The sequence below is a fragment of the Colobus angolensis genome, unplaced genomic scaffold, assembly GCF_000951035.1.
Source record: "Colobus angolensis palliatus isolate OR3802 unplaced genomic scaffold, Cang.pa_1.0 Scaffold12, whole genome shotgun sequence".
In the NCBI taxonomy this organism is placed as follows: Eukaryota; Metazoa; Chordata; class Mammalia; order Primates; family Cercopithecidae; genus Colobus; species Colobus angolensis.
The window spans coordinates 11443925-11452462 of NW_012113141.1; the positions used below are offsets into that span (position 1 = coordinate 11443925).

Sequence of the window (8538 nt, forward strand, 5' to 3'; positions counted from 1 at the left end):
AAGGGAGGAAGGAAGGAAGGAAGGAAGGAAGGAAGGAAGGAAGGAAGGAAGGAAGGAAGGAAGGAGGGAAGGAAGGAAGGAACAGACAGAAAGTATTCATATAATGGTGACTGTCAAGGCCTAGGAGGCCATGTAGAGTTATTATTCAAAAGGTAGAGTTTCGAATTTGCAAGTTGAAAAACTTCTAGAGATGGATGGTGTTGTTTGCACAACAGTGTAAAAATACTTAACGCTGGCCGGGCGCGGTGGCTCACTCCTGTAATCTCAGCACTTTGGGAGGCCAAGGAGGGCAGATCATTTGAGGTGAGGAGTTCAAGATCAGCCTGGCCAGCATGGGGAAACCTTGTCTCTACTAAAAATACAAAAAAATTAGCCAGGCGCGGTGGCGCATGCCTGTAGTCCCAGCCACACGGGAGGCTGAGGCAGGAGAATTGCTGAAACTGGAGAGGCAGAGGTTGCAGTGAGCCGAGATCACGCCACTGTACTCCAGCCTGGGCGACAGAGCGAGACTCCGTATCAAAAAAAAAAGGTTTAAATGGTAAATTTCATGTTATGTAAATTATTATCACAATTTTGTTTAAATCTTCAAAGCAAATGGGTTATGAGCCTTAGTGTGAAATGAACATCAAGGTCAACAGTCAACTAGGAATTATCCACCAAGGGTTTAGAGGGATAGACTGCCAACATGGGACACTCCAACCATCTCTGTTTGGTTTAAAACGCTTCTGTAGCACTTTTGGGGAATGCAGTCTCAAAAAGATCAATAGAGATATACAGTTCAGAGGTATGCAATCTATCCCAGGTAAAAGGTGAAAAAGAATCCAATTTCCCCCCAGTGCAATCCCATTTAAGATTCTTCCCTGCTGAACACACATAGCATCCCTACTGCCCAGGCCAACAGCTCAGCCCTCTTTCTCTACGTCTGCTACTTCTGTGGCTCACATCTTCCCAGGGTTTCAGGAAATGACTGTAGAGTCCCCTCGTACAAGGCAGAACATACAGGTCGTTGGAATGAGGTGGGACAAAAAATACTGAGACAAAGGTCAGGAGCAGTGGCTCATGCCTATAATCCCAGCATTCTGGGAGGCTGAGGCAGGTGGATCACCTGAGGTCAGGAGTTCCAGACCAGCCTGGCCAAGATGGCAAAACCCCGTCTCTACTAAAAATACAAAAATTAGCTGGGGGTGGTGGTGCGCACCTGTAATCCCAGCTACTCAGGAAGCTGAGACAAGACAATCACTTGAACCTGGGAGGCAGAGGTTTCAGTGAGCTGAAATTGTACCACTGCACTCCAGCCTGGGTGACAGAGTAAGGCTCCATCTCAAAAAAAAAAAAAACTGAGCCAAAATATTTATCCTACTCTGCTTACTTTTCCAGGAAATGGAAAGCCAGAGTATCAAAAACCACTCAACACTAACATTAAATCAGATTAACAGCAATCCTGATGTAGAGCTGGAAGGGCCCCCAAAATCGAGTCCAACCCAATCACCCAACCTCCTTGGACCAAATGGCACCTGAGAAGTGCTCAAAACCCCACAGGAATGAGCAAGTCCCCCGTCAATGCTCAACCTCTTCTGTTTTGACTGCTGAACTGGGGAAAAAAAAAAAAAAAAAAAAACAAGCACCAGGAAGCTAAAAGGCTCTGCCAAGGTCAAGATTTTGCAGTTACGAGCAGATCTCCAGTTCAGGGCTTTTTTTTTTTTTTAAAGAAAAGTTCCTCAGTATTCTTTTGAGGACATCAAGTTGACATTCAAATTCTATGTGTAGAAAGGGAATGACTCTACTCTTACAACAGCCAGGGTGGGTGCTCCGCATGGCTCCTGGCAGCCAGCCCCACACCGCCAGTACCTGATGGGCAACCTTGGGGACTTCAGACATCAATGTCACACCACCTGCTTCCATCACAGACATACCGTGGGCGGTGATATCCATGTGTACATCTGGGGCTTGCTCAAGCCTTCCTCCTCTCCCACAGCCTCTGCCACCATGAGGTCACCACTTAGGAATCTGCATGTATATTTGAAGAGGATCTGGACAAGGATACATCATTCACTTTACACACAGCTGACTATTCATTCGTTCAACAAAAAGTTATTGCACACCCATCTTGTACCAGGCTCTATTCTGGGAATGAGGACTATAATAGCAAATTTGGTTCAGGGAGGACAGCTCTGACACCTGCTTGGCATAGTATACAAGGAGCTCCCACAGAACTGAACCCTCAGAAACACCAGGAGATTCCCAGTTTTCTGGCTCTAAGGCTAGTTGCTGTCTACTACTGTCACTGTTGTGCTATATTGCTCAGGGTAACAAAATGCTCTTCCATTTTTCTTACCATGGATTGTCAAACAGCACAGTGAAGTAGTTAGTGTTTTAATTACTTTGTAGAGGAGATAAGCTCAGAAGAATTAAAAACCTTGCTCAAGGTCTAAAACCTTGTAAAGTCTGATCATCACTACCTAGACCCACCATCCATCCCACTCCAGCAATGACCGCGTGTGCTAACTGTATTATCGCACAAAGGTGGCAATGCTTGGAGTAGACATTCATCTGCTCTTTTTACCTGTGCAACATCGCTCCTGCTTGTCTTCCTTTAGACAACTGCTCTGCCTCACTAAAAAACCCACATAGTATTGGAATGGGCTGCCAATCACAGTAGCCCATCATCTTACCCTGTGGTTCCACTGCTGGGCACAGGGCCAAAGCTGAGCCAGTCTTAGTCCTCTAGCCCTGGCCACAGTCACCAGGCCTCACGCAGACACATAACGCTGGCCAGACCAATCAGAATCCTCCCATGAGGTTTTCCTGGGCTGATTGGATAGAGCTCCCTTTCTTCCCTGGTCAGGGGCTGTGAACACGAACAGAGAGGCCTGAAGTCATGTTCAGACCCGTGGGAAAAGCCCACAGCATCGATCCAAGAGGTCAAATGTCCCAAAGGCCAGTTTCCACCATCCATCCAAAGGTTGTAGAATATTCTAAGTCAATACATTTCTCTTTTTCTACCTAAGATGGTCTGAGCTAAGTTTCTGTCATTTTGCAATAAAGGTACCCTGAAATGATACAGATAAAATCTGCCCTTCACTTAGAAACCTCTTCTCAACCATTAATTTCAAATGCCTCTGCCACTTCCTCTCAAATAACACAATTAAAACAACCTAAATTAGCCATGCAGGGTGGCATGCACCTGTAATCTCAGCTACTAAGGAGGCTGAGGCAGGAGGATGGCTTGAGCCCAGGAGTTTGAGGCTGCAGTGAGCTATGATTGCACCACTGCACTCCACTGTGTCTAAAAAAATAAGTAAATAAACAAACAAAAGAACCAAAAGAAAAACTACAACAGCTGGAGCTTTTACTTCTGTCCCTTGCCCTGCTGACCCTCCCGGGCAGAGGGGATGAAGAAAAGGTAGCTGGTACTCGAAGGAAGTAGAGAGAAAACAAAAGGTCCAGGCAACCTCTACTGAATAATAAATAACCCACACCTGACAATCAGCACCCAACTGCACTAGTCCCACTGGAAAAGCCTGGCAGGGTTATTTCCTTGGGGGGGAAAAAAACAAACAAACAAACTTCCAGCTCTAACTTCTGACAGCGTACGATGCCTAAATTCAAACCCCCCACTCAGCCTAGCTATCAGGGTCCTCCAGATTACCTCTGCATCCCCATCTCCCTTCCACCCAGAGCCAAGGCCAATCCTCTGCTCTGCTCAGGCTGGGTAAACACACAGCTCCTCTCTACAGCTCAGCCTCTGCTGCCCACATGTCCTCCCTCCATCCCTCCAGGCATTCAGAGCTTCACTTCAACACCAAGTCCCAGCACATTCGCAAAGCTCTCCTCAGCTTCTCCAGCAGACGCTGCGGGCTCCATTCTCTTAAGTTTGATGAAGCAAGTGAGCCAGTTCACTAAGAAAGTAAAGAGGAGGCATGGGAGGTGTGGGGAGTGGGAACGAGAAGGAAACATTAGGCACTGAGCACACGAGAGGTCCAGCGGGCACTCACCGAGTTCTGCCATTTCTGCCTCCCAAGAGAGGCCTGGTGGGAATGACTTGAGGAGCTCCACATTTAGACGGTAATGAAAGCCACTAGAGGTGAATGAGAGTATCTGGGGAAAGTATGTAGCATACCGAGTTTTTAATACAAGAAAAAGCCTGTTTGTACATCTGTATCAGTTAGTTGATCTGTCTCATAATGTCACTCTCATGAGTGTCCCATTCCCCCAACAAGGTGGCAAGCTACGGGCTAGAATTACATCCTGTGTACCCTGGCCCCTATCTACACCCCAGCCCAACCTGGTGACAGCGGCAGGCAGTGTAGCACCATTAGCCCATCTTACAGATGAAGATACTGAGGCTCACTCCAGGGGCATGGAGTTGAGAATCCTCAAGGGAAAAAACCCAGGTGTTTCCCTGAATCAAAGAGAAAAAACAAAGGATTGCATGGGGCTCCAAGTGACCACGCTAGACTCGGTTACTGGGAAAAACAAGAGACCCAACTGAGCCACTCAGAAGTAAACAACAATTCTGTCCTCTCCCTACCACCAGCTAGGCAAAGGTGTTCACTTGTTCCCTACAGATCTATGTATCAAATCCAGGACAAGAGAAAGCTACGTAATTTCAGAGTCCCCCAGTGACTGGAAATGTCCTGAAGTTGTAGTGGGAAGGCCTAACCAGGGAACAGGAAAAACCACCCCTAGACAAGGAATCAGGAGCACTGGGCTTGGTCTTGACTCCGGCACCTTTCTGCACTGTGACTTCTTCCTTACAGACAGGGCCCTGGAACCAAATGACATGAAGATCGTAAGACACCACTCATCTCCCTGGGGCTGCCACGGAGTCAATGAGATATGAAGATAGGACACAATAATCCTGACCACAACACTGTGTGTCTCCTAGTCGCTCCACCCCCAGGCCTGAGCATGGTGGGTTATAAATGTTTGGGGATCTAACTCAGCAAGAGTTGCCCCGACAGGTTGGGTTTGCTCACCTGCCCACCAGCACCCAGGCATGTGTCCTCCCCAGTTTCCTTCCAGTTCCAGGCCCCATGTGGTAGGCTGCTGCCAATGCAGACTCCCTCAGCACCCAAGTGCCAGTGGGGGATGGGCACTCTGGACCAGGAGCCCACACAAAGTGTCCATCAAGGAAGCTCCTAGGTGGGTGATGGCATCATCTCCAACAGAGGGACGGTGCCAAAGCAGCACCCCTTGATGCTAAGGATCCTAGAGAGCCAGCTGGTTCCTCTCTCAGGCTCTGCAATGGCCTCGAACTGAGGCCAATTTACACCCAGAGCTGCTGCCCAGAGCACAGAGTGGAAATCGCTCAGGAGTGGAAGGAGGCAGGACCAAGTGCTGGGTTTTCCTGACTATGACTTCTCAAGGAAGAAAACTTCCATTCCTTCAGCCAGAGCCACTCTCATGCACTGAGCTTTGACCATAAGAAACACTTCCTGGCTAAAAGAAAAAAGCGAAAAACTGGAGACCTATAACACAGCAATTCACCCTTCACAAAGGAGCCCCCCAACCCCCACCCCAGGAGCAGTGGCTCACTCCCGTAATCCCAACACTTTTGGGAGGCAGAGGCTAAGCAGATCGCTTGAACTCAGGAGTTCGAGACCATCCTGGACAACATGGAGAAACCCCATCTCTACAAAATATACAAAAATTAGCTGGTGTGGTGGCATGTTCCTGTGGTCCCAGCTACTTGGGGGGGCTGAGGCAGGAGGATGGCTTGAGACTGGGAGGTGGAGGCTGCAGTGAGCCGAGACTGTGCCACTGCACTCCAGCCTGGGTGACACAGTGAGACCCTGTTTCAAAAAAAAGAAACATCATCTCCAACAGAGGGACGGTGCCAAAGCAGCACCCCATGATGCTAAGGATCCTAGAGAGCCAGCTGGTTCCTCTCTCAGGAACGCCACTGTTTGCTGACACACCACGTCACCCTCTCCCCCAGGGGCTTCAGGTGGCATCTTGCCATACCAAATGCTGTCCTAACTTTTTTCTTTCTTTTTCTTGAGACGGAATCTTGCTCTGTCACCCAGGCTGGAATGCAGTAGCACCATGTCAGCTCACTACAACCTCCACTTCCCAGAGTCAAGCGATTCTCCTGCTTCAGCCTCCCAAGTAGCTGGGACTACTGGTGCCTGCCACCACACCCAGCTAATTTTTTTATTTTTAGTAGAAACGGGGTTTCACCATGTTGGCCAGGCTGGTCTCGAACACCTGGCCTTAAGTGATCTGCCCGCCTCAGCCTCCCAAAGTGCTGGGATTACAGGCATGAGCCACCACATCCAGCCAACTTTTTTCTAATGTATTAAATAAAATGAACTTAACTTCTTGAAAATTATTTTTCTAAGGATTTCATGACCCTCTCCAAAGTCACAGAACTCTGCATTGTGGTAAAACTGGGGTCTGAAATCAATGCCTGAGGGGATAAAATCCAAACCCTAATCTCTGCCTTCCTTAGAGGTCACGACTAGCTCCTAGAACTTCAGCCCCATGAGGCCCCACGTTCTCCAGCAGGCATGGAAAGGATGAGACCTAATTAATGGCAACTGATCCATCAATCAATCTATTCTCAGAGATTAAGGTGAGCACTGATTCACATGCTTCCCAACGCAGACTTCTACTCTGTACTCTTAACTTCTGTGCTTCCTAGGAAAGACTTCCAGAAACAGATCTTAACTTCTTCCTTCAGAGATAGATTAGATACACAGATACAATTAAGAAGAAAAAAATTACTTTGTTGAGATCCCGTCTGTCCTTGTCCTCATGGCCACACCTGACAGTCCCTTCCTAGCATCTCCCAAAACACTATCCCAGGAAAGGATTAGGTTTGCCCAGCAACTCTGACATGACCACAACTGTGGGGAAAGAATGCAGGTTTGATGGACAGAGATGCAAGTCAGAAGCTCAAAGTGGAGACAGGAGGGCCACCAATAAAATGACCTGCTGTGTGGCCAGCAGTTTAGTCTCTCTGCCAGTTTCCTGCAGCTATAAAAAGTGACGTTAAGATGGTCAATGTAAGAGAGCTGTTACCAGGAACGGCTTATAAAATCATTCCCTTAATAAGTGGAGCATTTAACAGCCAAATAAATGGGTCCCACCAGCCTTTGACCTTCAAGTTGCTAAGGGCAGTTTCTCAGCCCTCTCGGTTCACTTGTTTTTCTTTTATACATATATCTTTATTTATTTTTACTGTACCTATCGATTCACTGTTAAAACAAGGACAAGACCTAGAAAGATGGCACTTTGTTTCCTGGCTCTGAATAAGTTCAAACAATAGGTTATAATTCAAAATTCCTGGTGCCCAACACTTTCTGGGCATTTTAACCACTCCGAGTCAGAGTTTTCTCTCTGGCAAAGAATAACAGAAAGCTCACATAGTGGCAACGACAAGTGAACGTGACAAGGCAGAGTGCCTGCCACAACAGTAGATGCCCAATAAATGCTTGTTCTCTTCCTCCCTCAGTGCCATGTCTTCTTCCTCCAGCTGCCTTGTCTGAAAGACTGGTTTCCACACTCCGCGGCCAGATCAGGACAAGCCTACCACTTGTCAGAAACTCCCGCCAGTATCCGTTCTTGCCCCCAAACACACACTTACAAATCAGTCATCCCCAAGACCAAGGACACAGGGGTTCCAAAAGGCACCCCCAAGGGAACCAGTCACCAGCCTTCCTCCTTAAGCAGCTCGGTGCTCTCAGGGAGCGAACTTAGCCCCAGCAGCCACTACCAGGATTTTCCCATGGTGCAGTGCAACTTCCCCAACTTTTCAGGGCCCACAGTTTCCAAAGAAACCCAGGCAGGCATTGTGCAGAGTCAGCCACAAGTCCGGGCGAGACTGGGCTCTGAGCAGAGGAAAGGGAGCTGGGACAGCCAGAAAATGAAAAGGCAGCGGTGGCCCCGGCACAGGATGGCAGGGACCAAAATTTAAGAGTATGGGTCCTGGCCCAGGTCCCATTCTTCTAGACGGTATCCTTGGTTAAAGGCTAGCACAGGGTCCCAAAAGACTAGCGGATGGTTAGGAGCCTCAGAAAAGGGACTGATGAACATCCTTCGAGGTACCCCCTACCCGCTACTGGACCTGGTGGCCCCCGGGGACCCTGCCGCCGAGGCACCTGAGGGTGAAGGCCTTCAGCGGGGGGCATTGTTCACAGCGAACGGCGGGACTGGGGGAGGCGGCGGGACTTTGGGGTCCGCGCACCGCCGCCTCCCCTGCTGGGCTAGAGGTACGAGTCCACCAAGGCCATCGCCAGGTGGAGCGGCGGCCCCGGAGAGGTCCCCCTCAGCCAGCAGGAGGGAGAAGCGGAGGGCGCGTTCCAGAGGCGGGGGCCGAGGGTCTGCCACTCACCCGCGCCTTCCGCGGGCTGCGGCGGCCCGACGACGCCGTTCAGGTAGAGAATGGGCAGCAGGTGAGGCTGCGTCTTCTCCAGCGCCGCCCGCAGGTCCTGGAAGTGGTCCCGCTCCTTGGCCAAGAGCAGCTTGAGCAGCAGCTCCGCCTTGGCGCCTCCCGCCTCCTCGTCCAGCTGCCGCCGCTCGCCGGGACTGAGC

General features: G+C 49.5%; 1 protein-coding gene across 1 annotated transcript in view; it reads right to left on the bottom strand.

The window, feature by feature from the left end:
• DLG5 (discs, large homolog 5 (Drosophila)) overlaps positions 1 to 8532 on the bottom strand; it is a 136569-nt gene extending 128037 nt beyond the window's left edge. The window contains exon 1 of the mRNA XM_011928797.1: positions 8339 to 8532. The gene's annotated coding sequence lies outside the window, so the exon portion shown is untranslated. The remainder of the gene's footprint in view (positions 1 to 8338) is intronic.
• Positions 8533 to 8538: the final 6 nt, after the last annotated feature.